The sequence below is a fragment of the Antennarius striatus genome, chromosome 17 (genome assembly GCF_040054535.1).
Source record: "Antennarius striatus isolate MH-2024 chromosome 17, ASM4005453v1, whole genome shotgun sequence".
NCBI classification, from domain to species: Eukaryota; Metazoa; Chordata; class Actinopteri; order Lophiiformes; family Antennariidae; genus Antennarius; species Antennarius striatus.
This window is the reverse complement of record NC_090792.1, coordinates 14,515,618-14,525,694: the sequence shown is the minus strand read 5'-3', so window position 1 is coordinate 14,525,694 and position 10,077 is coordinate 14,515,618.

Below are 10,077 nucleotides of genomic sequence, written 5' to 3'. Positions count from 1 at the left end.
TTTGGTTATTTAGAAATAACATCAACATTGCAGAGATAGTCATCTTCATTGTCATGTTTCAGTTGTCCAATTAAAACTGCCACACATCGTATTAGTTAAGGATTAAGTACTTCTTTATTTGATTGTTTTTCAATAAGTCCAAGTATGCGCTGTTGCTATGACTAGCAACCCTTTAATACATGACCCTGCCTGCACAGACATGGATATACATCCCAACCCACACTGGATACACTTGTCCGACTTTCTTTAATTAAAGATGTGAATTTTTTCTAGTCCATTTACAGACACACATCCATCAGACATCTGACTCGTCTCTGCAGGCATCTAATGAATTGAACAAATGTGATTTATGGGGGCAGTCTTTGACAGAAGCTGAATGAGGTGTAAGCATCCCATGTATATTTTACCCATCTTCCTTTATTTCTCTGTGGATGAATAGCATCCCACAGGCATTGATATCCTATAGATGGCAGTGTGCATTATGTTGACAATGGTTTTGGTGCCATTACCTGTATTTCTAATAGAATTGAAGCCTTAAAAATGACTCTCCATCTCATATTTCATTAGCTTTGGTGCACTTTCACTGGAGTCCTTTGCCAATTCTTCAGTTTAGCTGTGAGTCTTCTAATAACTTAAATCTCATTGAGAACACTGTGGGAATAGAGGATTGAGCACTTATAAGTGAGGTATTAGCGCACAGGTGTTGGATGGTTATTGCTACTTGCCATATATAGTGTCACGGGGAATGTCATCAACAATATCTGACAGTGGCTTTTGTTAATGAAATTGCACTGTTTATTCCTTGAGAGCTTATTTGTTTTCCTTTCTTTCCATTTTTTTTCCAACACAGATCCATAAAGGATAAGATATACTGTATCTTGTGAGTTATCGTTAAATCCTACAAAGAGACCAAAGCCAATAATGTGGATGATACTTCGCACTATATTCCGATTCTATAGCTTAGTCCCCCAATTTACTCTTAATGAATATATTAATCTTTACAGATCCAAATGCAGGTGTGTATGTTCTTCTCTTTATTTTCTATTTTCCAAAGTGTTTCTGAACTACTGCATTTTATTACTCAGTCCAATGTTTACAGCCGAGTATTTTGTGACTCAATGATGTGTTATTAATACTTTTTCGACAGTTGTGGATGGTAGAGATGAATGAGATTACCTAAAATAATAAACTGTTCATTGTTATACTAATTAGTCATAAACTCATCTTAAAATTTGTTTGCCCCGGAGAGTTGGGAGTCATGAAAGCAACCCTTGGTGGGCAACCCTAGACATGCCCAGCCGTGCTCCGTCCCCAAGGCCCTGTCAGCTGTGTGCCTCTCCCACTGTGACTGACTCTATGTGTGTGTGTGTGTGTGTGTGTGTGTGTGTGTGTGTGTGTGTGTGTGTGTGTGTGTGTGTGTGTGTGTGTGTGTGTGTGTGTGTGTGTGTGTTCACTTGTGTCCTGCCACAGAACAAGACCCAATTTGATTTGCTCCACTGGCGTGTGAAGCTCGGCTGTGAGGCAGCACCTCTCTTTATTCCCCTAATGGCTTCCCTTCCCCACTACTCCTTACTCTTCCCCAGACACCGGTTATGTGCACTCTTGTAAATATACATATACACGAGAAAGAGAGGAAAGACTGATGCATGGATCAGGAGACAGGAATGGAAAAGGAAGGAAATTAATGGAATAAAAGTGAGACAAAGGGCAGGGTTTTAAAAAATGGAGGTGTTGCTCTAGAGAGGAGACAGCCATTCCCTCAAATGCTGACCTAAGAGCTACAATCTCTTTAAATTGGCGACACTGAGAGCCTTTCAAACGGATAGGTAGATGCTGAAATGGTACAACCTGCCAGTCAGAATGGGAGGTGACGCACCTGATGCGGTCTGTTTTGACAGTGGGGGCACAAGTCAGGTTTGTCATGGTATCATTTATGTTTCAGAAAATTCAGGGGGAAGGAGGTTAAGCTTCCTGTTGGAGTTGCCAACCACTCTATATAAACTGCAATGCATGCGTGTGGTGTTATGCCACTGAGTGTACCTCCCCTCCCCCATAAAGTGATCAAAATTGTGGCTCTAGTGAGTTGAACCATATAAGTGAGTGTGATGGAGAGACATGTAAATTGCATTGCACAGGACATGCAATCGGCATGGTAACTAACAGCATGGTTCTGCTCAAATGGCTTCTCAAAGCGTCCATGTGTAACTTTGACTTTACCATACAGGTACAATTCAATCACATATGAAATGACTTTGCTGCAAGTAAACTTGGAAAATGATTTTCTTTGTGTGTGTGTGTGTGTGTGTGTGTGTGTGTGTGTGTGTGTGTGTGTGTGTGTGTGTGTGTGTGTGTGTGTGTGTGTGTGTGTGTGTGTGTGTGTGCATGTGCGCGTGCGTGTGTGGGTCTTGGAAAATTGCAAAGGCTGTGTGAGGGGGGGGCACTAATTTAAGAGGCTTAATAATGACCCCCTACTATTCTCTGCAGGAACTGCCTTCACTCGCCCATCGCATCACATGCATGGTATGACATGGGAGCAGGAGATGCGTGTCATTTTTGACACGGCTTGGCACCTACTGGCTGCAGGGGAAACCTCTACATGAATTTCTTGCTGCAGTGCTCGCCTGTTTCTAGGTGGAAAAAAGGGATAAGACGAAAAGCACTGATTTCTTTTTTATCTTCCTTTTCACACCAAAGATTGAAGGAAACAACAGTCTTACTGTCATCCTTTGATATGTGGAGAACGGCACAGAATATTCAAAGAACTGTACTTATTTATTGCTCGTATGGGAAACTGTGATGCGTTAGGAAATCTATGTCTAGTTCAATAAATTTCTTTGAAAGATTAAGTTTTCATCTTTTTCATGAGAAAAACATTAATTATATTGCCTTGTACAAAGAAAGCTAGAATGACAGGGTAGCTTATTTTTAATTGACAAGCTCTTGTCTATAGCATTCACAACAATAAGTGACAAGTACCATAAATAGACAAAATAGGCTTGTTGGCCACATGGGTGCATGCATGGACAAATTAAATCTTCCATGCTGTTCAGAACCAAAAACATAATTGATCCTATCTATAGATGACAAATCAGCATGAGGGCAGTTAGAAAAAATGAAGAGTTAACTGAAAAGACAAGGCACACGCCATGTTTGAGGTGAATATCAAGGGAATTCCAGCTCACAAAAATCCAATCGCATGACCTTTTTTTTCTGGCTAACAAGAAGGCATCGTTGCTATTTAAAGGCTGCCTTAAGCTCTCAGGAAGAGTACAGTATGCGTGTAACCAGACAGATGGAGTAAGGCATGTCAGACACCATGAATGAAGAGAACGTGGAGGTGTAATGACATCGACAGGCCGTAAAATGGCAAGGTGCGCGACGTAAACATGAACGTCAGAAATTAAACTTTAATACCAGTGCTTCAAATATTACTATATTTTAAAATTTAGCCAATATAAAATTCTTGTTAGAATGTTAATAAAAACATTTTAAAAAATGTATATTCAATGCTTAATTTTAGGCACATGAGGTCTTTTTTTTTTTCTTGACTAATCTGAAATTTGATTGCATAAAATCAGTCAAGTCTGGTTGGAACACAAAACCTCTGGAGTACATTGCAAAAAAAAAATAAAGGGGCCTCTTGATGCAACAGTCATCATAATGCAAGTGGACTGTGTGTCCGCTGTTAAACGATTCACGTGAGAATCTCTCCCTCCCTCTTCCCTCCATTTGTCTTACTATCGTAGTCTTCCTGTCTTTGAATCGAGCTTTCCATTTGGGCCTTCATGCGTCCAGTTATTTTCATTTCAGCACATTCAGACCCTTCCAAATAGGATCTGAAAGCGTGTCATCAAACTGACTGTCAGGACAGATAGGTCCCATAATTTAATTTATGTTGTGTGTGTGTGTGTGTGTGTGTGTGTGTGTGTGTGTGTGTGTGTGTGTGTGTGTGTGTGTGTGTGTGTGTGTGTGTGTGTGTGTGTGTGTGTGTGTGTTAATTCAGCGGGGGCCTTTCACAGACGTAACTATTTTGAATGATTGCGGGCTAAAACTCTAAATGTGAATCATAGCTGTCTGATAATAGCTTGTAGTCAGAGTAAAACCCAAAGGAATATTCCACACAGTTTTAGTTAGGCACTCTAAAAATCACTTCCTTCATCATAAATTTATAACTGCTGAATTGTAACCAATAACTTTCATAGTTGGCCACCACAAAGGGACCCACTGCGACAATTCCAGGTGAAGTTTTGATATTTCATTATAAAACAAGCCAACTGTCTCATTTATATCTCAGAATATTCACTCTGCCAAAATCATTGCAGCCATCGTCGTCCCTCCATCACCCCCCGGTGAAATGTGAGGCTCATCGGATTTGCGTGGAACTCAGTCCCAACTCATCTGGTTATGATCTGATATTTTCTTATCTTACTGATGTCTATTTCACATTTTACTGCTGCTGATAAATTGCAACTGTGACAGACAACATTATTAAAGATTTGTGAGGATCTCAGAGAGCAAATGAATAGATTAGGAAAAATGTCAACTATGCAGTGTGTAAACTTTTTCTTTTTTTTTAAATTTACATCCAGAGAATATGAAGTAAAAGGAAACTTTTGTAGCATGACATTGAAGTTGTCAAATAAATGCCTTCCGCTGAGTTAAGATATTTTGCTGATTATGCATCTACGGTATTCATCAATATTCCTGCTGCTGTGCTAAAATGGACGATGGACATTTTACACTATGCAGCATCCTTGTGCATATGCAATTTCCTCCGGGATTAATAAAGTATCTATCTATCTATCTATCTATCTATCTATCTATTTCTTAGTATGACTAAACATACTGGAGGCCACTCATTATGAAGGCGATATGCTCAAGTGTTTTATTTTCCTAATAAAAGGTTGCATGATATTCCTCCTGAATTTATTTCTTGAAACTGTTGCCTGAGAAAGAAGAGGCCAGAGAGAGAGAGAGAGAGAGAGAGAGAGAGAGAGAGAGAGAGAGAGAGAGAGAGAGAAACACACCTTTCCCCTTTGATGATATTCCAAAATTAGCCTTCTTTAATCATGTGTGTCATGTTCAGGTGCTGAAAACTCCCTTTTTCCTATCTTCCTGAGGCTGTTGTTGGAAAAGAAAATGTGTGGATTACACAAGGAAACCTTACTCTGTAATCCAAAAGGGAGGCATGGCTCATTTTAATCAGGAGGCTCAATAGATAAACAATAATAATACATTTCAGCTAATGAAACAAACCATGATGTATGGAGAGCTCACTCGCACCAAGCACCCCAGCCTTGTTTAGAGCTGTTTATATTTTTTCTGACTGCCATTGTTACTGTTTTTAATCCTGGAGAAATAAACTTACTTGAATGCTCCATGGATTAAAGAAACTGTGATTTTCCACTTCAAACACATGCAGCATGTCAGGTGATAAAACGACTGCAGCTCAGAACCTGAGTTTCATTGTCCCTTTTCCTCCTGTGCCAAATACAGTTTATTTAAATTGTGCCCTTTCTTTTTTACTGTCTCGGTATAGATGTCTTTCATTTGGGGGTACTGTTTACCTTCTTAGTCAATAGTTGGTTTGATTAATCCCAGATCCCACCTACTAAACTCAAAGTAGTCCATAACAGACTAGGTATGCATCCAAGTGTTCATATTTGTCTACCAGCAATGGCAATAATAATATTCTTGTGATATTTCTTTCCCAGATTTAATTGCAGAGCAAGCAAACAAGCCTTTAGGAGGTTACACAGTCACTGGATGCAGGCTACATTTACATAATATTGATCTCTTGTCTCTACATGTCATCTCTGTCTTACACTCTCTCACTCTTTTATTTTCTGAGGAAGTTTTGGTCAGATTGCCACGGATGGTGAAGGAAAACTTTAATCCATGGGGAAAGTAAACTCGAGGTCCAAGATGAATAAGAGGAAGTGAGGGAAAGAGGAAGTAAAATAAATAAAGACAGCAGGAGACAGATGGATAGAAAAGATTTCAGTAAAGATGACAAGGGAGGTGATTTCAAAAGGAACATATTCAAGTGTAGGTCTGAATGCACTTTTTAAAGGAGTTAGGAGGTTCTGCTACTTTTTTTCATAGATACTATTTAAGCTTTGGTACAACTACAGACAAGGCTGTGGTTTCTAATATTACCTGATCTATAGTAAGAATAGGTCTGTCTGTACTTCATAGGGATAGAATTACTATAATGTAACTGGGACGTGGTCATGGAACGTTTGATACACAAACAGAAGAATTGTATTGAATTCGAATAAGGAGCTAGTGGCTTTTCTGTGCATTTTTTTAAAAAATGCACCATTCGGAACCAGTTACAGGGAATTCATAGAGGCATGGTTGGCAAAGAAGTTGGAGTTATTGAATCTTAAAGACAATGACTTTTGATGCATCTTTTTGTAATACGAAGGACCTGATCTTGGAAGAAGCTAGATTTGAGTTGCCTGTCAAATACATTTCTGAGGTTTTGCATATTGGTTATGAAGTGGATGGATAGCTGGTTAAGGAACTGTGAAGAAATGCTTCAGAAGTTAGTGTATAATGTGTATAATGTTATTAGACATTCAGTCCTTCAACAATGTTTAGGCATTTGACAAGGGAATTGAATCAAATTTGGGTTGGATGGGAAGGTAAAGCTGTGTATAATCTGCATAGTGACATGTGATACGGTATTTCTGTATAATCTTGCCTAATGGAAGCCTGTAAATGAGGAGCAGGAGGGGGCCAGGGAACGATTATTGATTGGGTCAATAGGGTAAAGATTCAATTATTAATAGTGATTAGTGATATGAGTGAAGCTTCCTGAGACTTCAACCCAATTATCTGTGCGTTAATCCATTTATTCTCTGCTATAGTGTGTCCCAACACCTGAATGAAATCCCATCTTTCCAAAGAGTTAATGTAATTTCAATCCAAGTTTCTGCAATGCCACAGTTTTGTGTCACTACTAACTTTTGAGGGGCAATGGATTGATCACCATACTGTCCATCCATACACAACTCAGTTTAATGGTGAAAAGGGGTGTATGCATTACCAAAGAACTACGAAAATAATAATACTTTAAATTAATCGGGGATTAAAACATATGTCTGGTTGAGGTTTGGAGCTTTTTCCTTTATAAAAAGTAATTTTTCACAGTAATTTTTGGACAGGATATGAGCAGATGAGGTCAATGAGATTTATTTACATAATTCATGTTTATGAATTGCAACATTTTGATAATGATGTGTGTCGCTCCATTCCCACCAACACCGCTGCCACCCTCCAGGGCTGTGGGCATTTTAATTCGCCCACTTCCGAACTATAATTTTTTTAATTGCTTTGAGACACTCTGCTCTCTTTAAAAAATCAATGCAGATGTAATAATATCTGTAATTGTCTGCCACGCTCCAGGGACACCACAAAAGCCTCGGATCAATGGAGGAAAGCAGGGTAGCCAGTAGGGGTTAATTTTTCCTTTTCTGTAGGTAATGACAGGGAGGCAACGCTTGGCTCCTGGTATAGAGGCACAACTTGTGCTGTTCCTATTGTCTCTACAGCGCCTAATTGGGCCAAATGCAGTTAGTTCCTCGTGGCAGAGGCTGTCGAGGTGCTGATTAATGAAGCCTCCACTCATGTAACCTGATAAAAAGAAAAGAAAGCGATGGCTGAGGGAAAAAAAATATCAACCTGCTTTGTGTTTTTTATCCCTTTTTCTTTCTTGTGTTTTTTCACTGCCTTTGTCAATTCGCCACAACTTCCTTCTCTAAGTAAACCAGTGAAGTTAAGTTTGCTAAAGTGGATTTTTTTCTTCAGGGAATAAAAGTGGGCCAGCCCATTATTGCTTAGTGGGAGTAATTAAACAAAACAAAAAAGAAGAAGAAGAAGAAAAAAGCAGGTTGCTCAGTTTGAATCCCAAGTCTATTTTTTTAAGTGTAATATCACACATTCTAGGAATAAATCTAATATAGTTTCTGGTCAATGGGATAGTGTTTGGGTTTTGCCGTAGTCTTCAATGATAGTTCTCTGGAGACATTTGAGGAATCCAAGATCAAGAGGTCATAGGTATTCGTCTCCCAGGATCATCATGGCCTTCAACTAATTACCTCATTAAGCCACACTCCAATACTTCCAATTGTGTCTGTGGCGTGGGCTTGTTGCTTGGTGAAAGAAAAAAATGGAGTGGACAGAACTCATATATGCACAGTGATCTAGGGGCAGCTTGTTGCTGCTGGGTGGGTGGATTGTGGAATGGAAATCAATCCACTGTAAACATATTAGTTGCAGTTACATCCTGCTGGACTTTGCCTAACACATTTAAGGAAGCATTAAGTAAAGTCTTCCTTTATCATTTTCACATGTAGCTGCTGTTGGGAGGGTGTTGAAAAAAGAGCCCAAAGGAAAAGTTGCAATCAAATTCAGTGTGCTTTTTGTTTTATTAATTTGATGAGTCAATGCAGCACGACCATAAAAAAGTCTTTGAAGAAATCTTAAATAAGAGTAAAATATGTAATAAATCAGCCCCAAAATATCATATTTCCAATTTACAGACATTTACATTACGCTGTATAACCCTTGGTATTCCTGCAATTACTGATTTTTTGGGGTGGACATACATCTTTAATTCCGATAACAAGTCGAAACAAGGATTCACATAAATCATCAAAAGGACATTTCAGCTCCTCTGAGGAGAAAACTACTATGTTAATTTTTAAAGTTCGATTTCAGTATTATTGCAGGATTTTCAGTAGCTGAAATGTTACCTTATATCAGGGGTGTGATTAATGTTTGTATATGCGCGCGTTCATTTTGTCTGGAATTACGTAGGCATCTTAATTCCTCCATGAAAAAATGCCCAATTACCATAAAACGTATGAATGATAATTATATAACAATGTCATGTCAATAGCCGTCTGATTAATCCCTTAGAAAGCAGCCAAATGGCTGGTGCAGCAACTCCAGAAGTGATAAGCAATGTCATTTGTTCTTAATTATTAAAGGCCCCATTTTGCCACTGTCATGATGAAATTTCTAAACCTCCTTAACCAGCCAAGGCTTGTACATTTATGACAGCATTTTTTTCTTACCCTCTCACTCCATCACTCCTTTTGGAAGAAATTCCAGTCTAATTACTCACAAGAAGGCATGCGTGCTTACAGTAGCATAAGAGGTGCTTGACAACAAAGTTTATTCTAATAGGCAGGAGTTTTAATAGGAACTTCAGATGTCCTAATGCAAATGGGGATGTGTATTTGTGTGTGTGTCACCATTGTGGCTAATAAGAATATACACACAGTCCTCAACAAGCTTGTGTTCATTTGTGTATCTTAACATTTTTATTTTTTTTCAGACCAATAGAGCACTTTTGTCTGTGGTCTTTCATGACATAGACTTGGACCTACGGGCAATAGGCTCTTCAAACACTGGCTTTTTTTCCACACCTTTCCTTTACTTTCAGCATCGGTTTGGGGTGGAGGTCTGATTAGATGTGCTCAAACACAACATAACAAAGTTTTACCTCAGAGCTTCCTCGCTGTCACCCAACAGCACCCTAAAGACCACTATTCTCCTTCTTATCCAAGACCTGAATTCTTCATTTGGTCACACTGCTTGCTTCTGAATAGTCACCTCTGAGGAGATTAACCCTTTCATTAAAAATGCCTGACCAGGGTCAATCTACTGCCTGGATCTGCAGTCCCTGCACCTTACTTTGATCTATCAAGTAGGGAGATATTATTAGCAAACTTTAAGCCATGCCATGTGATTTGTTTTTTGTAAATTTGGAGAAGTTGTTCATAATCCTATTATGAAGCCCAGGAGCAAACCTGCGGAAAAATATATGAAGCCTTTTTTACATCTGGGAAGGCAAAAGGAAGAAAGTGAATGCAGTTTGTGATCCGTACACTTTTGATAAAAAAAAACTGTGATATATATCTCTGCATCCACTCATTTCATTCAAAAAGAATGGAAGAGCTAGTATCAATATTTACCCATTTCCCAACTCTTTCCACATCTTGAGCGTCCCACTTTTGTCGCAGACAAGGAATAATTGTGACGTTGCCAACCTTCGCCCGAGCA